A 13525-nucleotide genomic window follows, 5' to 3' on the forward strand; every position below is an offset into this window, starting at 1 on the left:
CCAGGCGTAGCTAGCATCGGTAGAGGATCAGCTTCGAGTGGTGAAGGAGAAAGTCGGTAAGCGATCCAAACTGAACGACGAACTCCGAGCACAACTGAGCTCAGCCCTAGAAGAATGGGATGCCATCGGTAAAGAATATGAAGCAATAAGGTCCAAGTTTCCACAAGCTCCATCGATGTCGAAGATATGGTGGCCCAGTACAAGGCCGACATTGAAGCAGTCGAGGAAAGACTAATGCCGAATATATGAGGCGGTTGTCTCGGAGGGAGACCCTTGAAGAGATCCATGCTCGAGGCTTCGAATTTTTGGCCGAGATCGAGGAGGCAAGGAAGCTTGAGGCCGAGGCAAAGAATCTTTCTGAACCCGAGGGTACAAAGGACTCTGAGGGTTCCGAGGAATCCGAAGGCTCTGACGGTTCTGGCATCGAATTGGGCCCCGACGAAGATGAGGCATGAATGTCTTAGATTTTTTTTATGTATAGTTTTTGTTTATTTTGAGGCCATATTTGTTGGGCCTTTGTAAAGACATTTCGGAATATATAAAATTTCCCTTTTTGGCAATTTTGAGTCTTCACTCTTTTAGCATCTTTTCTGTTCTTGCAAATATTTCTAATGCCTTTACATAGAATCAAATGTAGTAATAAGTCATTTGCTTTTTGTAGGTCTGAACAACCCCTGACTTCGATGCAACTTTATTTGCTGTAGGCTTTCAAAACTCAGAGTGACCAGAAGTTTTCCCAAGATGCTTAAGTGATTTTAGATGATGCTTTTGCCGAGGGTAACCTTTTAGCAGGTATTGAATTTTTATGAAGGCCTTATGCTTTGGTTACGAGCTTGGACGTCTCCAAGTCATTTTTTAGGGTGGCCGTAGCCTTTTGTGTTTAGAAACTATCCAATAGGTTTTGTGCCTCCGGGATTTGGTAGCTCGAGTTGCCCAAATTCATTTCGGACGACAGTCCCCGAGTAGGGGTAGCCCTTGGACTCGATAGTCCCCGAATAGGGATATCCCTTTGGCTCTATGTTCGAAGAGGCAAAAATACGTAATAGCAAGGTGGAAATTTTCTTTCATTTATGTGTGTAAAGTACATGATCGAAAGCGTGCAAAAGCTTGTATTATGGCTAAGGTGGCCTACGCGAGTACAGTTCATTTGACTGTTTGGACCTTACAATAAATCCTAACCACCGAGCCTAAGCTGTTCAAGTACAAGGTTTCCTTATTTCCTTGCTAAGAAACCATCACCCGGGGGTGATGGCCCCCAGTAATTAAGGTCGATCTTGAAAGGGCTCAGATACTGTTGATGCGACCATTGTCCCCGATTTAAAACCGGTCTTCAAATCTAAATTAGCACGATTTATTGTTACCTCATTAAAAACCTTGCTGTAAAACCCATTTGGGACAAAACCGGTTCAAGGGAAAAAGAGTGCAACACGTGCTTTTAGTCCTAATAGTCACATTCTCCTTTGGCGGTTTCCTGAAAGTGTTAGCCCGATTTATAACATTATAAAAAAGTAAATGAAATCATACCTTAGCAGTAGTATCATTTTAAGTGTGTCACATTCTAGTTGTTCATTAGCGGTACACCGTTTCCTGCCTCGAGTTTGTACGAGCCCTTGCCGGTAATTCCGATGACTCGATATGGTCCTTCCCAATTCAGTCCCAACTTTTCCTCGTTCGGGTTTCGAGTATGCAGTATTACATTTCTTAATACCAAGTCCCTGATATTAAAGTGTCGGAGGTTGGCTCTTCGATTGTAATATATTTCTATCCGCTATTTTTCGGTGGCCAACCGGACTAGGGCGGACTTTCGTCTTTCATCCAATAGTTCCAAGCTCGTACTCATGGCCTCGCCGTTTGATTCTTTGGTCGCATATCGAAACCTGAGGATCGGTTCTCCCACTTCTACCGGTATTAATGCTTTAGCACCATAGACCAATAAAAATGGGGTAGCCCCGGTACTTAGATTTCGAAGTTGTACAGTACGCCCACAAGACTTCGGGCAGAATTTCCTTCCACTTCCCTTTGGCATCGGTCAACCTCTTTTCAAGTTTTGGAGTATGGTCTTGTTTGTAAATTTTTTTTGTCCGTTCCCACTAGGGTGATAAGGTGTGGAGAGTATATTTTTAATCTTGTGGTCTTCAAAGAACTTGTTTACTTGCTGCCGATGAATTGCTTCCCATTATCACACACGATCTCGGCCGGTATCCTGAACCAGCATATTATGTAGTCCCAAATGAAGTCAATGATTTCTTTTTCCCGGAATTTCTCGAATGCTTAAGCTTCGACCCATTTAGAGAAATAATCGGTCATAAAAAGTATGAATTGAGCCTTACCAGGTACCCACGGTAGGGGACTGACGATGTCCATTCCCCATTTCATGAATGACCATAGAGACAAGACCGAATGGGGTAGCTTTCCGGGTTGATGGATTATCGGTGCGTGTCTTTGACAACCGTCGTATCTTCGTACAAAGTCCTTTGTATCTTTCTCCATGTGGATCCAGTAATAGCCGGCCCTGATTAACTTCCGGACCAAAGATTCTGCCCCCGAATGGTTTTCGCAAGTGCCTTCGTGAACTTCTCTCAAGAAATATTCAGTATATCCTGGCCCCAAGTATATGGAGAGCGGGTTGTCGAATGTTCTTCTGAATAGAGTCCCTTCGGACAGGCTGAACTTGGCTGCCTTCATGCGTAGAGCTCTCTATTCTTTAGGATCCGAGGGCAACTTCCCAGTCTTTAAATAGTCTATGTATTTGTTTCTCCAATCCCAAGTTAGACTTGTTGAGTTTATTTCGGCATGGCCTTCTTCCACTACCAATTTCATGAGATGAACGACCGTTCCTGAGCTGAATTCATAGTCATCAACCGATGACCCCAAGTTAGCCAGAGTATCAACCTCGCTATTTTGATCTCGAGGTACGTGTTGTAGGGTCCACTCCTTGAATTGATACAGCGTTACCTGCAATTTGTCTAAATACCTTCGCATTCGTTCCTCCTTTACTTCGAACATCCCATTGACTTGATTTACCACAATGAGGGAGTCACACTTGGTTTCGACCACCTCGGCCCCCAAGGCTTTTAGCCAATTCGAAACCTGCAATCATGGTCTCATACTCGACCTCATTGTTAGTAAATTTCACAGTTCTAATAGACTGCCTAACTACGTTACCCGTAGGCGTCTTCAACACGATGCCGAGTCCGAACCCCTTTGAGTTCGAGGCACCATCCATAAATAGGGTCTAGATTCCCGAGGAAGTCCCCGAGGTTAACAACAATTCCTTTTCGACTTCGGGTAATAAGGTCGGCGTAAAATCAGCCACAAAGTCTGCCAAAAGTTTTGATTTGATGGCAGTTTGGGGTTAATATTCGATATCGTACCTGCTAATTTCTACGACCCATTTGGCCAATCGGCCCAAGATCTTGGGATTTTGCATTATGTTAGTAGGTAAGAAGTTATGACACATATGGAGTGGCATTGAAAATACAACTTTACCTTTCTGGAGGCGCTTAACAAAGCGAGCGCCAATTTTTATAGGTGAGGATACCTTATTTCGACCTCGCCTAGGGTTCTACTAACATAATAAATAGGAAATTATGTACCTTCCTCTTCCCGTACTAGGACCCCACATCCCTCTACCTCGGATACCGCCAAGTATAGGTACAGTCGCTCATCCGCCTTCGGAGTATGGAGCAAGGGTGGACTCGAAAGATACTGTTTGAGTTCTTCCAAAGCTTGTTGGCATTTCAGGGTCCAAGAAAAGTTATTCTTCTTCTTTAATAATGAGAAGAACTAGTGGATCTTATCGTAAGACCTCAATATAAATCGGCCCAGGGAGGCTATGCGCCCGGTTAATCTTTGAACGGCCTTGACACTGTCCACCACGGTGATGTCTTCTATAGCTTTGATTTTATCGGGATTGATCTCAATCCCTCAAAAATTTGAGTATCTCGTGCCCGGCCATCGTATCGATCATGCGATCGATGTTAGGAAAAGGAAAAGAGTCTTTAAGGCACGTCTTATTTAATTCTTTGTAATCTATGCACATTCTTAATTTATTTCCCTTTTTAGGCACTACCACCAAGTTAGCTATCCAATCCGGGTACTTAACTTCCCGAATAAAACATATTTTAAGGAGTTTGGATACCTTGTCTTTGATGAATGCATGCTGACTTCGGACTGAGGCCTTCTCTTATGTTTAACTGAGTGGTACTTCGGATCCAAGCTCAGCTTATGAGTGATTATTTCCGGCGGGTTCCCTATCATATCAAGATGGGACCAAGCGAAACAATATATGTTAGCTATAAGGAATTTAATGAGTTTTTTTCTGAGCTCGGGAGTTAACCTCATGCCCAGGTATACCTTCCGATCGGGTAAGTGTTCGATCAATATAACTTACTCCAACTCTTCGACCGTCGATTTGGTGGCATCGGAATCATCAGGGGTAATGAACAACCTAGGGACTCTGTAATCATCATCCTCACCTACTTCTTGCTTCTCCTGTTCGGCCGGGACCAGTATCGGTGATTGGCATTTGGTTTCTTCCTTCCTAATCGGCTGCACGTTCTTTGATGTCGAGAGTGCGTACATCGAGATCACCTCATCGACCGCGAACATTTTCTTTGCGGCCGGCTACTCTCATTAAACCGTTTTGATTTCTCCCGGTATGGGGAACTTCAGTGCTTGGTGTAGTGTTGAGGGTATTGCCCTCATGTTGTGAATCCATGGTCTTCCGAATAGAGAATTATATCATATATCCCCTTCGATCACATAGAAATTTGTTTCCTAAATGGTCCCTGTGGTGTTAACCGACAGTGTAATGATCCGACCGGTTATTTTACTTTCTAGATCTTTTTCCCCTTAAATAAGACCCCCCCTCCCCCCCCCCCCCGTATGTGCTTTTACTATTTTATGACTTGCGGGGATGGTTAGTTCGGTTTTGGAAGGGTCCGAGTTGAAATTGGAATACTTAGTTCCTTATTATTGGCTTTAAAGGGTTAAGTTTGACTTGAGTCAACATTTCTAGTAAAAGACCCCGGAACCGGGATTTGACGGTCCCAATAGGTTCGTATGATGATTTTGAACTTGGGTGTGTGTTCGGATCGGGTTTTGGATGACCCGAGAGCGTTCCAGCGCATAAAGTTGAAAGTTGGCGCATTGGGATTCCGAGCCCGGGAATAGTTTCGTAAGGTGATTTAAGACTTGCATGCAAAATTTGGTGTCATTCAGAGTAGTTTAAGTATGATTCAGCGCAATTGGAGTAAGTTGGAAAAACTTGAAGTTCATAAGTTAATTCTATTTGGTTTTGGGTGGTGATTCTTAGTTTTAATGTTGTTTTTCGCATTTCGAGGGTATGAGCGAGTCCGTTTTATGTTTACAAACTTGTTGGTATGTTTTGTCGAGGCCTCGGGGCCACCGTAAAGGATTCAGAGGGTCGACGGAGCTTGTTTGCTATTTAGAGAAGAGTTGTTGGTGCATGTCATCTGGTGCGTTCGAACCTGCAGTGGGAATGGATACAGGAGCGGCACCGCAGGTGCGTCTTCTTGCTCGCAGAAATGGGAAAAGGAGGGGTCAGCATGTCCACAAAAGCGGACTCGCTTTTGCGATGAGAGGATCGCAGGTGCGGAGAAGGCCAGTGTGGGCAAGGTCGCAGGTGCGAGAAGAGAGCCATAGAAGCGGGCTCGCAGCTGCGAAGCCCTTCAGTAGATCCGTCCAGTGCTGGGTTGGGTTTGTTCCACAGAAGCGGACCTTTGTCCGCAAAAGCGGCATCGCAGGTACGACCCAAGGCCCGTAGAAGCAGAAATCGCTGGGCAGTGAAGTCTATTTAATACGGGAGTTAGGTCATTATAGGTTCATTTATTTCACTTCTTGGGAGATTTTTGGAGGTTCTATGAGAGGGGCTTTCACCTAGCTATTGAAGGTAAGTGATTTCTATCCAATGTAAGTTAAATACATAGATTATGAGTATATTTTAACATGTAAAATTGTGAAAAATTATGGGTTTAGTTGAAAAATCTAGGTTTTGACAAAAATGAGATTTAACCACGAAAATGGTTATGAAATTGGATGAAAATTATATATATATATTAAGTTCGTGAGGTTATGGGTAACAATTATCTTCGAAAATTTACGGAATTCGGGCACGTGGGCCTGGGGAAAAATTTAAAGAATCTTCCAATTTTGGTTGGGCAATTACTCCAATAATTAAATTATGAACTCTTGAGTATATAATGATTTATTTATATAATATTTGGCTAGTTTTGGGTTGTTTGGCACCAAGTTGATGACTTAGAGCGTATTTGTGGATCGGATGTGAGCTTGAGAACGAGGTAAGTCTCTTGCATAACCTTGTAAGAGGGAACTCATCCCCTTAGGTGTATTTTTGTCGTGAATTACTTGTGTGGGGAGCTACGTACGCACTAGGTGATGAGAGTCCGTACGTAGCTATATTTTATGAGATGTCCAGGAAGTCATAGATTTACATAATGCTTTAATTGTACTGTCATATTTGTTATGCATATTAATTATCTTGAATAGAGCCGAGACTAGAGATTTTAGAGTTGAAAACTTCCAATTTAAAATTCTTATTTTGGGGGATAAGTGATGAATATATAATATCTCTGAGAAATCCATGTCCTCTCGCGTCGCAAGTACTTCCGCGAGCGAGGTAAACTTCTCTATTCTCATGGGAGCGGGTCATTCGCCTCGGCAGTATAATAGAAGCATCTATGGTTCGTGCCGTTTGATCCTCGGTAGTGCACACAATATATTTTTTTTGATTGGGCCGAACGGGCTCGGCATAAATCGTGCGTGATAATACTCGGAGCCTGATTACACTTGATATTACTTATGGCTCGAAAGGTTATAATATATTTAATGACAGAAATGGATTTGGGGTTAGTAGGTGTTGGCTAGAGATTTTGGGATTTATAATTAGTTAATGAGTTATTTATTCACTGCCTATTATTGTGTTATTATTATTATTATTTCCATGTCCCATACCTGTTTAGAATTTTTGTATTTTGTTGTTGGCCTATAGTAAGTGTCGATGTCGGCCCCTCATCACTACTTCTTCGAGGTTAGACTAGATACTTATTGGGTACATGTTGTTTATGTACCTACGCTACACTTCTGCACTAATCGTGCAGGATCTGAGGCAGATGCATTTGGCAGTCATCTCGGCGCACACCCTTGATACATCGAGACTTAGTAGTGAGCTGCTTTCCGAGTCCGTTCTGCAGCACCCGGAGTCTCTCTTTTGCATTTACTTTCTATCTACTCTATTTCAAACAGTAGTTTAGTATTTTGTGTATTCTACTAGTAGCTCATACACTTGTGACACCATGTCTTGGAAAATATGCTAGTAGACATTCTATGGTTTTTGAGTATTTATTTCACCACACTTGTTCTCACATTTGTTTATGCTTTATTTTATTAAATCTTTCACCTCTTACTTACTTAATAAATAAAAAATCAACTATTTTGAAATTGTTAAAAAGAATAAGTACATGGCTAGTCCACTGTTGGTTGCCTAGTGGCGACGTTGGACGTCATCACGACTTATGAGAAATTGGGTCGTGACAACATGGTATCAGAGCCCTAGGTTCACGTAGGTCTCACAAGTTATGAGCGGGCCTAATAGAGTCTTGCGGATCGGTGCAGAGACGTACGTACTTATCTTCGAGAGGTTATAGGGTACTAGGAAACTATTCTTTCTTCATCTCCTATGGTGTAGTTGATGTTGTGCAAAGTACCTTTCTCTTATTCTCTCACAGATGGTGAGAACGCATACGACAGTTGTACCCGATCATGGAGGAGATGCTCCCCATATTTCCAAAGGCCGAGGCCGAGGGAGGGATCCAGATCGTGGTAAAGGATGAGAACGTCCTAGAGTTGATCCAATTATGCCACCAGTGGATCCGATAGAGGACCTTATTATTGAGGAGAAGGACGAGGTGCCTGCAGTAGAGCCTGATCGGTGCCAAACCTACATCACTATTGAGTAGCAAGGATGGTCGATGCAGTTTTACCCAACAAGGTCGGGATCAATTTCCACATGGAGTTCATTGATTTGGAATTAGGTATTTATCTAAATCTAGATGTGTGCATTGTTCCTAATTGCACTTCCAAACATGATGGTGTTGATTCTACTTCTATTTCTATTTCTATTGTATGCTAAGATAAAGGCTAAGTACAATATTTTTTATGTTGGTTTTCAAGTGTTTAAAAGGACTAGGGTAGGTGACTTCCGCCTAGGTGGATATCTAACGGGTATCAAGAATCTAGGGCGAGTTTGATTTGATTGGGGTCATAATATAGCTATCACATTCAAGTACTCACTCTATACCCCTCGGTAGTTTGAGTGATTTTGCCCAATTTGGCTTTCTCAAGTCCAAATGGGTATTCATGCAATACAAGTGATATTAGCTCAAGTCGGGTATTATTATCTCTAGGTTTAACCCTTTTATTGGGCTATCAATTTCTTGAGTTCACCCTAATTCCTTGTTAGCCTAGTTTTCCTAGACTTAGTCCCTCCTTCTCAAGAAGAGCCTAAGTCACAAAGGCATGAATCAGTGTTTGCAACCACTAATTCTACAATTCTAGAATGAATTAGGCTAAATATCACTAATCCATAAACAATCAAGCTCTAAAATTCATGTCCCATTAAATACCCACACTAGGGTTGGGTCACAACCCTAGCTATGGGTCTAGCTACTCATAATAATAGCAAAAATCAAAAATAAAGAGAAGATATAATCCATAATACTAAATTAAAAGATGAAAATCTAATGTTATAAGGTAAATATTGTACAAAATTGCCCAAAAGGGAAAACCTAGCCATCTCACGTACTCGGCAAAAATATAACATAACCTAAAATTAACAAAAATATCTATTTATACTAAGCTAAAATTTTCGGATTAAAATACCCCTGTGAAAGTTTCGCGGCCGCGTAATTTTGACCACGGCCGCACACTTGCTTTCCCGATCGCGTAATTCTGATCGCGGTCCGCGTTTCTTCGCATCTGGACCTGGGTTGAAGCTTGTTTCGCGGACCGCATAATTTCCACCGCATCTGCATGAGAGACTTTCGTGGCCGCGTAACTTTGACGCGGACCGCTCTTCTTATTTTTGATTGAATTAAGCACTCTCTGAACCTTAGCAATTGCGGTCCGCAAAATTCCCATCGCGGTCATGCTGGTACTTTCGCTGCCGCACTTATTTGTCCCGGTTCGCGTTCCACACCTCTTGGCCCAGTTTTGATTTTTGTTCAAGTTTTGACTCCTTTATGACTTGATTATGGCTCATTTGTCTCATTTTGAACAATCCCTGCAAGCAAGCATATTAAGTTAGTTTCCGGGAATAACTTCACGCATTTTTCGCCCAAAACACAAGCAAAAGAGAGCAATTCATAGGCTAAAATCCCTACTTATCAGATTCGGCCCCAGTGGATTTCATGCCTGCACTGAGATTCCAAGAGGTCATCGGTTGTATGATGCGGTTCATGCATTCTATGACTCAAGCTGGTTTATCTCCTACAGACCCAGCCACATCTCAGGTAGGAGGGGGAGCACAGACCCCTACCGCTCAGGCTCCAGAGCATGCAGCTGTCGTATATCAAACCCCGGGCGTACTACCCGTGGGCAAAGCTCAGCCAGTTGCAGCATCTATACCTGAGCCTAGGCCAGTTACGGCCGATGAGGCACAGAAGTTATTGGACAGATGGACCAGGCTACATCATCTTGTCTTTGGAGGTGAGCAACATGAGGACCCCTAGGACTTTATTGATCAGTGCAGGTACAGACTGCACAACATGAGGATATTGGAGTCCCACGGGGTGGACTTTACCACCTTTTAGCTGGAGGGCAAGGCTCGTAGATAGTGGTAGTCCTATCTTCTCGGCAGGCTAGCAAGTTCTCCTCCCTTGACTTGGGACCAGTTCACACGTATATTTTTGGATAGGTATATTCCACCCTCTCAGAGGGAAGAGTTGCAGTTTCAGTTTGAGCAGCTCCAGCAGAGTCAAATGTCCCTAACCGACTATGAGGCGAGATTCTCTGAGTTGTCTCGTCATGCACTTATGATACTTCCTACCGATGCAGAGAGAGTGCGGAGGTTTGTTACATGTTTGCACTCTGCTATTCAGGCCACTATGACCCGAGAGGTTGAGATGGGGACTTCGTACGAGCTAGTTGTGGAGATAGCTAGGAGGATCGAGGGTGTTCGTCAGCGGAGCTGAGAGTAGGTGACAAGGGACAAGCAGTTCCGTTATTCTGGAAGGTTTAGTGGTGCCCCGATTGGGGGCAGAGGTCAGTTTGTGAGAGATCAGTCTAGCAGGCCCACATATCTAGCACCACCGCATCCTCAGGGTGCTCCAGTGTGGTCTTATTTTGGCGCCATTCCAAAGAGCTCCTACCGCCCACCAGCTATTCAATGTTCCTCCAGTGGGTATTCAGGCCATCGGGGTCAGACTTCAGGTCAGCAGTCGATCCTGGCCACATGAAGAGGTTTTGTCCTAGACTTCGGGGCAAGGTAGTACATCAGGGTCATCAGCTTATGATTTCAGTACCAGCTACCGCACCAGCCATCTGGCCGCCCAGAGGCGGAGGGCAGGTGGGTAGGGGTCGTCCCAGAGGTGGAGGCCAGTCAGGTGGCGCTCCAGCTAGGATCTATATTTTTTCAGCCAGACCAGATGTAGTGGCCTCAGATGCCGTGATCACAAGTATTATTTCTTTTTGCGGTAGGGATGCTTCAGTACTATTTGATCTAGGGTTTACATATTCATATGTTTTATCTCTGTTTGCTCATTTTCTGGGTGTTCCTCATGAGTCCTTGAGTACTCCTGTTTATGTGTCCACTCCAATGGGTGATTCTGTTATTGTGGATCGGATCTACCGATCCTGCATTATTACTTTCTGTGGTTATGAGACTAGAGCAGATCTTCTATTACTTGATATGACCGACTTTTAGGTCATAATGGGCATGGATCGTTGTCTCCATATCACACCATCCTTGATTGCCATGCCAAGACTGTTACCTTGGCGATTCCAGAGTTGCCTAAATTGAAGTGGAAAGGTTCGTCTGTTAGTACATCTAGTCGGGTTATCTCTTTTCTGAAGGCTCGACACATGATCGAGAAGAGTTGTTTGGCTTATTTAGCTTATGTTTGGGATACTGCTATAGAGACACCAGCGATTGATTCGGTGTCCGTGGTCCGGGAGTTCTCCGATGTGTTTCCTTCTGATCTTCCAGGCATGCTGCCAGATCATGATATAGATTTTTGTATTGATTTGGCTCCAGGTACCCAGTCTATCTCTACTCCACCGTACCGCATGGCTCCGAAAGTGCTGAAGGAGTTGAAAGAACAACTTGAGGAGTTTCTAGTAAAGGCGTTTGTCAGACCGAGTGTGTCACCTTGGGGTGCACCGGTGTTATTCATGAAAAAGAAAGATGGGACTATACGGATGTACATTGATTACCGCCAGCTGAACAAAGTTACCATTAAGGACAAGTACTCGTTGCCGCATATTGATGACTTATTTGACCATTTCCAGGGTGCCAGAGTGTTCTCTAAGATCGACTTAAGAGCAGGGTACCATCAGTTGAAGATTCGTGATTCGGATATTTCGAAGATGATTTTTCGGACTAGATATGGCTAATATGAGTTTCTAGTGATGTCCTTCGGTTTGACCAATGCCCCAGTAACGTTTATGGATTTGATGAATCGGGTGTTCAGGCCGTATATTGACTCGTTTGTCATTGTCTTCATTGATGACATTTTGATCTACTCGCGTAGCATGGAGGAGCACCTGGAGGAGCACGAGCAACATTTGAGAGTGGTGCTTCAAACCTTACGGGAACAGAAGTTATATATTAAGTTCTACAAGTGTGAGTTTTGGTTAGATTATGTGGCATTCTTGGGGTATGTTGTGTCAGGCAAAGATATTAAGGTAGATCCCAAGATGATCGAGGCAGTTCAGAGTTGGCCTCGTCCTACCACAGCGACCGAAATCAGGAGCTTCTTGGGGTTAGCAGGTTATTATCATTGATTTGTGGAGGGCTTCTCATCTATTGCACCACCTTTGACTAGATTGACCCAGAAGGGTGCTCCTTTTCGATGGTCCGATGATTGCGAAGCGAGCTTTCAGAAGCTCAAGACCGCCTTGACTTCAGCACCGGTGTTAGTGTTGCCTTCCGGTTTAGGGATATATATTGTATATTGTGATGCTTTACGCGTTAGCCTGGGTTATCTATTGATGCAGGAAGGGCAAGTTATTGCATATGCTTCATGTTAGCTGAAGACCCACGAGACGAATTACCCCATACAGGATTTGGAGTTGGCCGTGATAGTTCATGCTCTTAAGATTTGGAGGCATTATCTTTATGGGGTGTCCTGTGAGTTGTACACCGATCATCGCAGCCTGCAACATTTGTTCAAGTAGAGGGATCTCAATTTGAGGCAGCACGGGTGTCTTGAGTTACTAAAAGATTATGATATTACCATCTTTTATCATCTGGGCAATGGGAATGTGGTTGCAGATGCCTTGAGCAGAAAGGCTGAGAGTATGAGTAATTTGGCATTCATTTCAGTAGAGGAGAGGCCATAAGCTTTGGACATTCATTCTTTGGCTAATAGACTTGTGACGTTGGATATTTTAGAGCCCAACCGAGTTCTTACATGCGTCGTCGCCCAGTCTTCACTATTCGAGCACATCAAGGCTTGCCAGTACGACGACCCACACTTATTGGTTCTCAAAGAGACGTTACTACAAGATAGTGCCAAGGAGATTACTATTGATGAGGATGGTGTTTTGCCACTCTAGGGTCGTCTATGTGTCCCTAATGTTGATGGATTGATTCTAGAGGAGGCGCACAGTTCTCGGTATTCTATTTATCCAGATTCTACGAAGATGTATCGCGACCTGAGGCAACATTATTGGTGGCGGCGGATAAAGAAGGACATAGTTGAGTATGTAGCGAGGTGCCTTAATTGCCAGCAGGTTAAGTATGAGCATCAAAGGCCAGGTGGCCTACTCCAGCAGATGGTTATACTTTAGTGAAAATGGGAGCGCATTACTATGGACTTCGTAGTTGGGTTTTCGCGGACCTTGAAGAAGTTTGATGTAGTTTGGGTAATTGTTGACGGTCTAACTAAGTCATCACACTTCATTCCGGTCGTGACCACGTATTCTTAAGAGAGATTGGCCCAAATTTACATTCAGGAGATTGTTCGGTTGCATGGTGTGCCTGTTTCCATCATATCAAATAGAGGCCCTCAGTTTAATTCGCATTTCTAGAGGGCAATACAAAGTGAGTTGGTGACCCGAGTAAAGCTCAGCACAACCTTTCATCTGCAGGCCGACGGGCAATCGGAGCAGACGATTCAGATCTTGGAGGATATGCTCAGAGCATGTGTGATTGACTTCGGAGGGAAGTGGGATCGATTCATCCCTTTGGTTGAGTTTGCTTACAACAACAGTTATCAGTCCAGCATCGAGATGGCTCCATTTGAGGCTTTATATGGTCGGCGAT

Source organism: Nicotiana tabacum, chromosome 19 (genome assembly GCF_000715075.1).
Source record: "Nicotiana tabacum cultivar K326 chromosome 19, ASM71507v2, whole genome shotgun sequence".
Lineage (NCBI taxonomy): Eukaryota > Viridiplantae > Streptophyta > Magnoliopsida > Solanales > Solanaceae > Nicotiana > Nicotiana tabacum.